The following is a 12,564-nucleotide window of genomic DNA, read 5'->3' as shown; positions in this document are numbered from 1 at the left end:
GCTTGGGTGGGGATATAGTCTCATTCTCCTGCACTCCCTGGTGTACATTTTTCAGCATCAGGATTGGTTCTTCTCTTCTGAGTTGGCTCCTCTAATGAGCTCTAGAAAATTGTCCTTCGCATCATCTCAGATGGCTACATTTATTAATAAAAAAAAGACCTATAAAAATCCTACCTGTATTGGGCACCTACCAGCTGTAGTCCAAGGGAGCACTTTCTAAAACATGCTCTTGACCGTGAGGATAGTGCAGAATATGAGACCGCTACTGTGTGTGCGTGTTTAAAATCTGCTCGTATCTTGTAAAAGAGAAAACTTGTACTCTTAATGAGCTACATGTCTTGTGTGGAGGATTTCCAGAGGCTGGACAGATTTCCACAGGCTCCGTAGCGTTTGTAGTTTTTTAATTTCCAGCTTGCCAATGCATTCAGCTTCATGAGGCTTCTGATGGAGAGGAGAAAAAGCTAAGCCAAAGGTTTTCCTGCTCTCATTTTGATACATGCTTCTCCATTCAGTACTTGGAGATAGCTGGCCTGGGCTGACAACTAATTCTAATTAAGTTATGCTGCTGGGGTGAAATCTGGGTCTAACTGGAATCATTTGGTACTTTACCTTTGATTTCGATGAAGTCAGGATTTCTCTTTAGGGTTGGAAACAAAGTTGACTAGATCTGCTTGTGGAGGTGGCAGAAGAAAGCAGTATGAATTCAGGAGCAAGGAAAGCTCAGAAGCAGGAAAATGAGAATTGGAGAGATGGCAAAGACGGCAAAGATATAACTAGGGAAGGAAAATGGGCCCTCCCCTGAAGGTGGAGGGGAAAGAAGCAGATAATGGTTCAGGGGAGATGAAGAGCAGGAGAGAGAAGAAAGCTGGAAGTGGAGATCTCCAACATGGAATGCATTGAGGGTAGAAGGAGAGTATTTATTTTTAAGAAAAGCTTGCATTTTAGAGAGTCAGAAAAACTTAACTGGCAACTTTCTCCCCGCATAAAATTATTTAACCAGTCTGAGCCTGCTGTTTAGAGTGGGATAGGAGCAATTCAAGGAAATGGTAGGGAAGGGACGATCCTTTTATTTGCAAGGGAAATGGCACAGAGAAAACAGGAGCCAATGTTTTGTGGGAAATGTTGCAGGAGTTCCAGGTGAGTCCCTTTTCTGCTCCCAGGGCTCTGTGGTTTCATTTTCTTTGTTGTTGCCACATGTATCTTCGTTCTCTGGTTCTACAGTTTCACTGATTTCTTAGCTGCCAACATGCAGCCGTTAAGAGATTTTCAGCACTTGCTGTTTTCTAAGGTGCAGTTCAGCAACTGTTGTTTTCAAGTGATGTTATTCCCAGGATCTTCTTGGACTGTGGAAGTTGTGAAATTGAGGCAACTTCTTTAGAGCTCTACTTACGTATTTTGCTAACACTTGTGCTTCTGTATTGTGTAGTAGTGAAGGGAAGAGAGTTGAGTAGGTTTTTGCTGGTTTGTGCATACTGTATCTGTAGCGCTGAGTACAAAGAGTCTCACTGCTCCTCCTCTTACATTTTATTTTTGTACTTAAGTTTTAATTTTGTGCCATTTAGAAATCAAGGCAGCAATATGCAGTTCAATGATGCAAGAACTATGCTTACTACAAATCTGCTGTTTTGCACACATGAAACATTTATGGGGCAAGAAACTCCTCGCTGCTCTATCTTGAGTCTTTCTGCCTCCTACAGTGTGAAATTTTGTCTTTGCACTTTGACACAGCTCCTGCAAAGACTGTAGTTAATGATCCTCTGTTGGCTCCCCTCCCCTCCAGCCCATCTGTTCTTTGTGTGTCCAGTTTGTTTTTCCCTTAACCACAGCTTATGGGGAGAAACTGTCACAGTAAGTAGTACTCCCTGTGAGCTGGAAGATTTTGCCCCAACCTGGCGGACACAGATCTGGCCTCAGTTATTTGTACCTTTCTCAACTTTCAGCAGCCTATATAAGGCAGTGTAATTAGGTAGGAACTCTTTCTTCCTCCAGTAAGATACACTGCAGCATCCTGGGCTGGTGCTTACTGGCACTGTATGCTGTGTGACTGGCTTGGTTCTGCAGGGAGCATTTAGGTGCCTTCAAAGGCTTGTGTCTGGTGTGCCGGCTGCTCTGTGGTCTGCAGCTTGGGGCGAGAACTGGGCAGTGGTTCTGCTTGTCAGGCACAGTGCTAATCCTGCAGAAGAGTTGTCTGAGCCTAATCAGAGACTTCTACAGGAACTGAGGGATGTTGCAAATGGTCAATCTTCGAAAGTATCGTCTATTTCTTTGATTTACTTTCTTTTTTTTAATTCAAGACAGTGCTGCGTGGATGCTTAAAAACCCACGATCCTAAAATAGATCAAGTAGAACAAGCACTTCGCTGATGACTGTTCTTGAGGAGAGAGAGAAGGTAACAATGAACAGATGGCAGGTATTAGTCATATCACTTAATATATCTGGAGAACTTAGATAGCATGGGTACAAAGGTGCTGGAGGAACTTAGAAGAGATGAGTCCTCCTAATGAACCAGGCTGGATATTAGAGTTGCACCGTGTGCAGACATAAGGGACCAGAGAAAATGAGAGGATTTGTAGCCGAACGAGCTGAATCAAGATGAGTATGTTCAGAGGTTCGTCAAAGCCCTGAGCAGATCCCAGGCCTGCTTCTATCTGCTCAGTTTGCAAAGCCATCTTTCTCTTCTGCGTTTGACATGTCCCTCAGAGCAGAGTATGGCTGCTTGGAGCACCTGTGCTTGTAACACAGCTGCCTGTGCAGAAGGGCTAGTATAAAGGTCCAGTACCCCAGAAATAAGTGATTTTTTTTTCAATTTCAGTATCAATTTCAGTTAATCTGGCTTTTACTGTAGTGAAGGCCATACAGCAGCTGCTTGATCTTTTCACATTGTAGCTCAGCTGCCAGTAGGCACCTTGCAGTCTAATTCAGCTGGCTCAGCGTCTCCTCAGTTCCTGAGGTCACCTGTATCTACACATTGGCTTTGGACCAGTTGGCAGCAAGCTTACAGGAAAGCCTCTGAGATGCTGCTGCCTGCTGATTTGCTGGGAACGCATCTTGTAAATGAAATATAAAATATGTACAGCTATTTGTACATTAGTGGCTTCCAGCAAACTTGACACCACAAAACAAGGAGGCTGCTGAAGTTCCTGCAGAGGCGCAGTGGAGAATTGCATTGCTTCCAGTTGCTTGCTCTGACTGCATTTTTTGTATCATAATTTGCTTTCAAACGAGCCTGTTGAAAGGCAGCATGGCTGCGGACCTGGTAGCAGGTAGGAAGGCAGAGTGCCCATGTGGGCTCGTTCGCCTCCCTTGTGCAGAGAAGGGGTCGCCAGAAATCAGAGCCCCAGTCTGATCTTGATTTGAAAAATCTTCACAGGTTGAATATGCCATCTCCTCCTGCTTTTCTTTTGTTTCGGTTTTTTGGTGCGTGTTTGTGAAGGGAGCTACTCTTGAAGATATTCCTGCCTTTTCTTGTACCCGTGCTCTGATCTCTGTGTAGGCCACCAAAGCCACCACCCCATGGGCCCCTGAACTACAAGTACTGTTTTGATGGCTCTTACATCTTTGGGTTTTAGCTTTCTCTAACCATGCAGTGAATGCATAAAAGCGAGTAAACCAGTTTCTGTGCTGTGGACCCTGCTGATGCATCAGGGGTTGAACTAGGCTTTGTTTATTACTGTTGATACTTAAATTGAGCCAGAACACTTTGAGAATGTGACAGCGGACAGGGCAGCAGGCAGTAAACACCATTAAATGACAATACTGTTCAATATTTGCTGTTAATTGAGAGAGGCAGCAGCTGGTGGTATGCAGCTTCAGCCAGGATGAATTAGTAATGAGTCTGTAACCCAGGGTGGTTTTTTTGTTGTTTCCCCTGTTTTAAATTGCATCAGCCTTTTGCAGTTCAGGAGTTTGTCTGGGGTAGAAGTCAAGATTTCTTTTCCACTCTTCCAGCAAAAACTGATTGAATTTGAGAAAGGATAGTGCTTGTCAAAAGTAGTTTGACTAAGATTTTGTATTATAGTATAATGTAAATTAATGAATCCATTTTAATTGAAATATGTAATTGACATGGTTTAACCAAAGTTTCCTTTCAGAAGCAGAGAGCAAGGAAGCACAAAATCTTTAGTATATACTGTAGATGGAAATAAAACCAAAACCGACAGGTAAACATGTTAACACCAAGTTCATGGCACTGTTGTTCTCACAAAAATGAAATTCTGAGTTTTTAGTAACTTAATAGGCAATTTGCTCTCATATAAGACCAATTCATGCCTCTCTCTTAAAAAAAAAAAAAAAAAAAAAAAAAAAAGCCTAAGTTAAATAGGAGATTGTCATAAGGTGTTTCCAGGGATTAATAAATGTCTCTGGTTTTGAAGCAGATGAAGTGTAACTTGTGTTTGTCACTTGGCTGGTTTTGAGCTGGAAGCTCGTCTTGAAGGAAGCACACCCGTAGCAAGCGGCTTTGGCGCATTGCTGCTCGTTTCAGCTCCCTGGTTCGAGGAAGGGCTTTCAAAGCAGACATGAATTACAGGAGCTGGGACTGTTTGCTGAGGGTGCCCCATCTGAATAATTTTAAATCACAGCATTTGTTGTACCATACTGTATTTAGTGCATTAGCTGACACATTGAAACCACCCTAAAATCTGCACAAAACTGGATGAAGTCAGTAGAGAAACCTACGGGAATTTAAGCGGAAATCATAGCAGGCCTTAAATTGAAGGGTTTCATCCTATTTCTGTTTTGTAGTGAGCTGTCGTGGAGCTCTGGTGTTAAAGTGATAAATTTGGCAACAGTAATAAAATAACCTTGTATTTAGGGATCAGCCTTAAGGCGTTTGGGTTAATCTTTCCACCGTATGTGTGGCAGAGGGTGGGAACAGAGCGGGCAAAGCAAACTGAAGGGAAGCATTTCTGTTGCTTGCAGTGGCTGCTGAAGCAGTTTGCAGCTATGGCGGGGTTTTTTTTTTTTTTTTCCCTTTTTTTTCCCCCAGAGTTTCGGTTTACCTTTCTGGTGGCACTGGAGTGGGAGGCTTGTTCTGGCCAAGCCCCAGCCTAGCAGGAGGGAGCACACCGGTTGGATATTTTCTCTGTGCTTCCTCTGTGCTTTTGCTATGCAAATATGTTGAGTTCAACCTTTGAAAACTTACTGATAAGCTGTTATCGGCCCAGGGTTAAAAAGCAAACCCTCCCGCCTTGCTGAGTTGGGAGAGGCGGCTTCGCGGCCTGGGTAGCGTACAGGAACGCTGTATTAATCCGGGCAGAGCCTCCGGCCCGGGGACGAAGTTTCCTCTGTGAAGGAATCGCCCGCAGCTGCCAGTGTCGTGCCATTTGGGCAGTCTTCCCTGTAAGTAGGTATTTTGTACAAAATGTTTTGAGCTAGATGTGATGACATGAAGGCAGAGCCATGTTGCGGCATCCGGCAGCATCCTTACGGTGTGAAGTTGGAGGCAGGAAATGAAACCCGAGCTCTGCCGCGGCCAACGCGAACGGTCCCATTGATTCCAGCACAGCCAGGCTTTGACCGCGAGCAGGGGAATTTCCAAGCAAATAATGTTCTGTTTGTTCAGTTCTTTAAACAAAATACATCTGCGGGAGATAGCGTTTGAATCCAAACGCTCCTGATTCTGCTGGTGTTTTGTTAGGAGGAGAAACACTAGGCGGAAGGAGATCCTTGGGTCTGTGATAGCTAAGTTAGGGAAAAAAAAAAAAGAAAGAAAAGAAAAGGAGGGGAAACCAGTTTTTATCAAGAGGGTAAGTGGATTTATGCACTTTAAGAGTTTAAATCCATGAGACAGTGCTGTTTGTATACTGACTGATATGTGCACAAAATCTTTCAGATTGGACCTGGGAGGCAAAATATTAGAAGCAGATAAAGGCTATAAAAGGCCGCGGTAAATGGAGGTGTCTAAACTGATCTGCTGGTCCAAGCGCTTAGGCCCCAGAAGGCTCTTCCTGTCCAGGGTACTGGTAATTCTCCTCTTGCTTACCGGTTAGGAAAAGAGGTTTTAAACTCTGTCCTAGAAGGCTGTATTTTTCATGAAAAATTCATTAATTTATTTCGGTGGCATGCTACCAGCTTTGGGCATCTACAATTGGATGGCTTTTAAGAGCACCTCTTCCATTTAGCGTGCTGTTTTCTAGGCACGTGAGTTAGTTGTGTTTAGAACATGCATCCACAGCGGTGTCTCCCTTTTAACGTTTTCTCGAGTCTCTCAAGTCTGTATTGTTTCGTCTGAAGTATCTTGCAGAGTATATAAGATATGTAGTATGTTACAGAGTAATTTTGGGGGAGGGGGTCAAAGAAAATAAACCTTGGGAGTGTATGTATATATACATATATAGATATAATATATATGTATTAATAGGCTCACCTTGTCTTAAAATAGACATAAAACCATAATCACTGGTTTTCTGGATTTTTTTTTGTTTGACTTAAGAGAACCAACAAGGAAATTTCTTGTAAATACTGGCAAATATTTACATTTTTGAACAGAAGTATGAACTCTGAAATTCATCCCGTAGATCTGTTAAGACACGATGCTCTCCGTGGGGCTTTGCCCTGGCATTCTCATTTTCAATTGCGGCGGCAGAGGGTTTGCACTTCGAATTTGGGTGCCGCAGCTCACGCGTTTCGTTTGTGCCGCGTCCCCGGGCCGTGCTCGGGACCGGAGCGCGCGGCCGACCTGCGTCGTCCTGGGCTGCCTCCGCGTTTGCCCGTCGTTATCCAGGACTGTGCCGGCACTGGAAGTGATTCCGTGACTCAGTGATTAACCCGGGGCAACAGGGGTGGCAGATCGAGACTTTCTCATGCAGGAGTGTTGCGGTGTCGTCACCCTCCCTTCAGCAGAGCAAATAGAGCCTCTGCCTAGAGCCTAACCTTGACTTCGCAAGCTGCCTTATTGGGAATGTGGCTTTCCCTCTCCTGTTACGCTCGCTGCTGTATGGCAAGTTAAGGAAGATAAGGAAGGAACTAACAAAACTGAAATGAAATGAAAGGGGCAAAAAAAACTTACCTTGTTGGTGGTGGAAGATCAGCAAATGCATTTTGAGTTGAGGTATCAGCTGGGAGTTTATGCTGCAGGACTTCCGTGTGACATTGATTGGTAGTTTTCTAAGGCATGTTCCACAGAAATTACTGTTTCCAAAACTTGTAACCATGTTTTCTCAAATATGAGATTTGTATCGTGTTCATGGTAACAAATTCACGACTGTCTTTTTTTGGGAATTTCTTTTGGTGTTGTCATCTAAAGCTGCTGTTTCAGAGTGCATGACTGCTGGTAACTAGATGTGCTAGAATATTAATGTTCAGCTAGCAGAAAAGCCTGTGAAGAGCGTGTGTGTTAAATGCTTGTTGCTTTTGCGGGGGATCCATGAAAACCAACAATCCCTGCTGCTATATGAATGGATTTTATTCATTGTTGTCTCCTATCTAAGACTGCTGGTGACACCTTCTTTTCTTGCTAGGGACTGTTGTCATAAATCTCTGATTATCATGTTTCCTACAGAACTTTTGAAATAATACTGAAAGTTAATCTTGAGTTAAATGCAAATATGCGGTTTTGACATGGGAGGGGAATATGTGATGCTTACTCCTACTTCTGCAGAAGATTAGGAACATGCTGAACTTGACAGACTTTGGGAGGGTCTCGGCATCAGCTGAACTGTGTGGGGTGCATAAAACTAAGCAGATGGTGCCTGTGTTTTTGCAAGGTGATAGCCACCTACCTTTTGTTTCCTAAAGCCTCTTAATTCTGGGAAGGCAGTTTTGGTATTACTGAGTCCCTTTTTCAGTGCTGTAGTAGCTGTCTGTGACGATCCATGAGTATAAGGAAAATGCTTGCAGATGGAGCTCTTACCTCTATGAGACCAACTAGTTCAGTCTTTGCATTGCAGGGGAGCATTAGTCATTTGGGTAATTTCAAGGTGTTATGAAAATATTCTGTTTAGTTTTATAAATATTGGGATCAGTCTTGCAGCCTTTTAGATTCTGTGGTGTTGGGTGGGAAGAAGAAGCAGGAAACTTGGACTGGAAGGCTCAAATAACCTCTGGTCTCTATGCTTGCATGTGTGATAGCAAGAGGGATAATGGCGTTGTGCATTGAATGCATGTTGGAGGCCTCTAATGCCTTTTAAAACTCTTCCTAATGTTTACTTAAAATATAAGGGAATACTGTATAGTGTAGGAATACGAATAAGCAAAAGTTCATTTATAGATTATCTTGAAATAAGTTATTTCTAAATTCTAATCCAGGGTGGTGTATTTTTAAATATAGAAAGATGGAAAGCTATACGCTCTCTTAGTGAAGCTGCTTGCTTGCTTATGATTTTTTTTAAAAAAAGTGTTGAATATATGTGCCTGTGCTAAGAAAGGATGTGCTAAATGAGACAGGGGATGTGGGGTTTTTTGAGTCCTAGCTTCCATATTTCTTTTCAAAAGTGCATGGTTAATTTTGCATGTTTTCCATTGCACTTAAGTATGCATGTAATATGAGGATGTGCTGGTGGGATGCACTGATAATCGTTTGTCTGTATGGTCCATATCTGAAGCAGTCCTCCTGGAGTTAGGGTTTCCTCTTATGTTTCAGGTGGATCTTGGGGGCATTTATCAAATATATTTTTGTTTAATAGGATTCTGAGCTTTCTCATTGCTGTTCTTTCTAGAGAGAAGTCGTCAGTGCTGGACTGTCTTAAACATTACTCGTGGTGCAACTTCAGAGAGCAGCTTGATTTATCTCCCTTGAAGAGGACGCATATGTGCAGTAAGCCAAGAGGACATGGGCTTTCAGTGCATCTGGAAAAATGATCAGGTATTGGCAATTATTTGCGTTTTAACTGTAGTAACTAGTTAGACACTTGAGGAGATGTGAAACCGTAAAGCACTCACTCCTGTGATTGTCCTTGAATTTTAGATATGCTTTCCATTTAAATGGTAGGGATGTGGTAAGTTTTACCTGCTGCTCTGTCTTGTGTTCATAGCTGCTTCATGGCTAAACTTGCTCTCTTACAGTAGCTCGATTGCAGGACACCTAACAGGGTTCTAGTTCAGATGCAGTTTGTGATCGAGTAGAAAAGGACAAATGCTAAAGGAGTGTTTGCATAAACTGGGTTGAATTTAATCTGATTATGTTCAGATTTTTCAAATATAACTTGAAGTCTGAAAGCGTTTGAATCTATTGATTCAGATATATTGATGTTGTGAAGGGACAACTTTAATATATTCATTTTTCATTATTAAAAGTACTCTTTTGTTGTACTTAACTCTGGTAATTTTTTTTTTTTTTTTTTTTTGAGAATGCAGGTTTTGTCACTGGACTCCGGGCTATTTTAAGCTGAGTAGAGATACCGGTGATGCTCTGGCCAACACAGAGAATAGTAGTTTATTTTGAAATCTGAGCATGTTATAGGGTGAATAACATCAGGGCTATATGTCTTCAGCTGTATGTTTGCTCTCAAGTAACTGTTTATCTTTTGTGAAATCCTAAATAGTGTCAAACTTTACTACTAGAGATAACTCCTGCAGTGGGATTTGGATTTGCTGGCTCCCTTGTTGCTGATTCTGGGTCTGCTGTTTGGTGCTGTAGGTCATGCAGAGCTGCTGCGTCTCCAGTGCTTCCTTTTGGCAAACATCCAGTGTGATCAGGAACACTTTAGCGAGCTCATGGCCTGTTTTGTGATAGTGTGTGTGTGTGTGGGGGGGTGTCTCATTTAAAAAGTAGCTTGGCACTTCTGCAGTAGTTTGTGTATTTTGTACTTTATTCACAGCTGTGCTGTCTTGGAGAAGGCAGAGCTTGGACCATGGAGGAGCTGACTGCTGTCATGGGAGACAACTGGTTCTCAGGGAGAGCCTGAGCGTGGTTGGGGGAGGAAGGAGTGAGAGGCGCAGTAGGCAGCGAGGAGCTTGCAGCTCACGCAAGGAGGCTAAGGCAATACCAACAGCCCTCAGAGGGCATGTGTCTTGGGGACCCAGACAGCGCCGCAGAGCTTCCCGCAATTCGGATGCGAAGGCACTAGGGAGAAAGCTGGAAGCAAGGCACAGTAGGAAGGGGTGGCTGCATGTAAACCCTTCCCATTTCTAGTCTGACTGAGTTGGTGTCTTTGTTTCCTCTATTTTAAGTGTCCTAGTTGTAGGAAAATCTGCGTTTTCCAAGTTAGAAAGCCTTCTGGGTGTCTTCAGGGGCTCGCTGTAAGGCAAAGGTCTTGCGTATGGCTCATGAGGAGTTGGGTCTCAGGCACGCAAGTCATGTTGACTGATTACAGTTTCATTTTCTGAGTAGCGGCCAACCATGCAAGAACACCTTTGGACACAAAAAAGAGGTCACTTAAGACGGCAATGATGGAAGCTTTGAGAGGACAACAGCGAGACCTTTTAATTTCCTGTGTTATCAAGGAAACTCGGCTTGCCTGTCTTCCTATTAAAAATGGTGCATTTCTAGCACAAGTTAAGCTTGATGCTGCCGATCCCAGGATAATTCTTTCTTCTGTATTGTGCGAGGGGTTAGACTAAATGGTGGATAGTTCGTTTAGTTTTCTAGCTTATTTTTCTTGCTCTCTGTCTGCAAAGAGAATCTTTATGATCTGCTTTCACTTCTGAAGTTTGAAGTAAATGGCAGGGGGTTCGTTCTTTGTGTCTCCTGTTCTCTAATCTCCTAATGCGTGTGTGAGCTTGTGACATTTTCTGTAATGTATATTGCCTTTGATGGTAGTGTGTTACTTAATATATTTTGGGTATTGCTATTCCTAAGGATAGGTCATACATTCAACGTGTCACATAGGCAGTTTTTTTTTTTAGCTTAACCATATCTGTTTTCTGTTTTGAAAAGCAGAATGCTAATGGAATTGATATTGACTTTTAAAGTGGGAAATGCTTGCTATATGTTTGTGTGTATGACTTTCAGACTACTTTATCTTTTGCTTTTGTAATTAGTGTCAAGAATATACTTTTTCAGTTTGACTTCTGCTAGCCACCTTCAAAACAGTTTTTGAAAGCACATACAATTACTAATTTCTGAGAAGTTGTATTAGTAAAATATTTTCACTGTATTTTATTTTTATTAAAGGAAGGGTATCTACTAGACGTTCTGCATTGTGTGCATATATCTATGCAAAGAACTGAAAAGGAGAAAATAGTATCGTTCTGTAATCTTCTGGGCATTAAGTTTAGAGGAATATTTTTCTGAAATTTTCCTTTTGTTTTCTGTGTAGAAGCTAGCTGAAAAATCGTTTGCCTTTGTCTCTTTATTTGTAAAATTAACTAAAAATTTTCTTCAGGTGTTAAATGGGCTTGTGCAGAATGCAAGAAAACATTTAGTTGCTTCTTGCAAGGAGACTGAAAATGGTTTTGTCCTTTTTCTTTAGGTTTGCATGATCTTTTTTGTAAAGATACACTTCATGCAGAGCAAGCTGCAGATAGTAAGTTTTAAGAGGTAACTGAGCCCCCTGTTTGTAGGGTTGCAGGAAGACAAGAGATGGAGTTGGATCTTAGGATTTGTTTCTTAAACCTTTTCTTGAGGAGTGGTTCAGTGCCTTAGCAGTGGAGCAGCCATATTTAGATTCTAGCTAGTATTATGGATGGTAATTAAGGTGAAGTGTTTTACTGAAAAACTAAATCCTCCTTTGGTTTGAACCTGGTATCATCTCAATGAAAGCAATTAGTTGTGTGAACTATCCTGTCCTTGCTTCATCAATAGCAGTTTATCAGCTGTTTTTATCAACTTTGCTTCTCATTTTTATTTATCTCATCTTTTCAGTTAGTAGACAAGGCTCTCTGGAATGCTGTATGCGTAGTAAGTCTTGTAATAGAGCTAGTTTAAGGACCCAGAAGCACTGCTTGTAAGGGGGTTTATGATCTTTAGCAGATTGTATGTCGTTTGAGGATCAAGTGAATCAGGCAAGCTTCTAATCATATAGTCTCTTTGCCTTCCCCTCCCCCCGTATTGTATAATATCTTTTGTGCAGAGGATACATGCACTTTCTGCAAGCCTTGCCTGATGACTAAATGGGAAGTTGGTGTTGGAGCGTGCTCACATCTCTCAGCCTGAAGGGAAAGTGCAGGCACCTGTTTTTACACTGCTTCTCCTTGTGCAGAACTACAGGTTTCATATAAGGTTTCATAAGGTTTTCTTATGAAAGAATTGTCCTAGGAGGTCCCAGGTTACTGCTACAGTTAACATGTATTTGAACATAGTTGTCATTCTCAGGAAGATCACTGCAGTTAACAAGTTTAACACTCTTAATCTGAATATTCTGAACTAAAATTCCATTAAACATAATGACTGTAACTGTTTAAAGTGTTGTCATTACTCTTCATAAAATGAGTAGTTCTGTGTTGTGGATCCTTAGGCAGAGCAGGAGGATTGAGTCCTAGGACCTTTATTTAGCAGCAGTGGAAAAGATTCTCTTTCCACCCACCGCCCAAGACATTTCTTCAAGTAGAAGCACTGAGCTCCAAAGAGGAGGCAACTGATACCTTCCCGAGTGATGCTAGACTTAGCAGAGCCTGAGATGAAGATACTGAGCAAGGTTATTTCTCTTAAGAATATTTACATAGGGCTGATCCCCTGTTCTTGAG

The 12,564-nt window shown here is 42.2% G+C and overlaps 1 protein-coding gene across 4 annotated transcripts in view; it reads left to right on the top strand.

The window, feature by feature from the left end:
- Window positions 1–12,564, top strand: part of MAP3K13 (mitogen-activated protein kinase kinase kinase 13) — a 74,629-nt gene that overhangs the window by 15,563 nt on the left and 46,502 nt on the right. For all 4 annotated transcript variants that reach the window (XM_085303909.1, XM_085303910.1, XM_085303911.1 and 1 more), the window contains one exon: window positions 8,658–8,803. The gene's annotated coding sequence lies outside the window, so the exon portion shown is untranslated. The remainder of the gene's footprint in view (window positions 1–8,657; window positions 8,804–12,564) is intronic.

This window comes from Rhea americana, unplaced genomic scaffold, assembly GCF_003343005.1.
Source record: "Rhea americana isolate MKP2758 unplaced genomic scaffold, rheAme1 scaffold_200, whole genome shotgun sequence".
Taxonomy (NCBI): domain Eukaryota; kingdom Metazoa; phylum Chordata; class Aves; order Rheiformes; family Rheidae; genus Rhea; species Rhea americana.
This window is presented reverse-complemented; position numbering and strand designations above follow the sequence as displayed.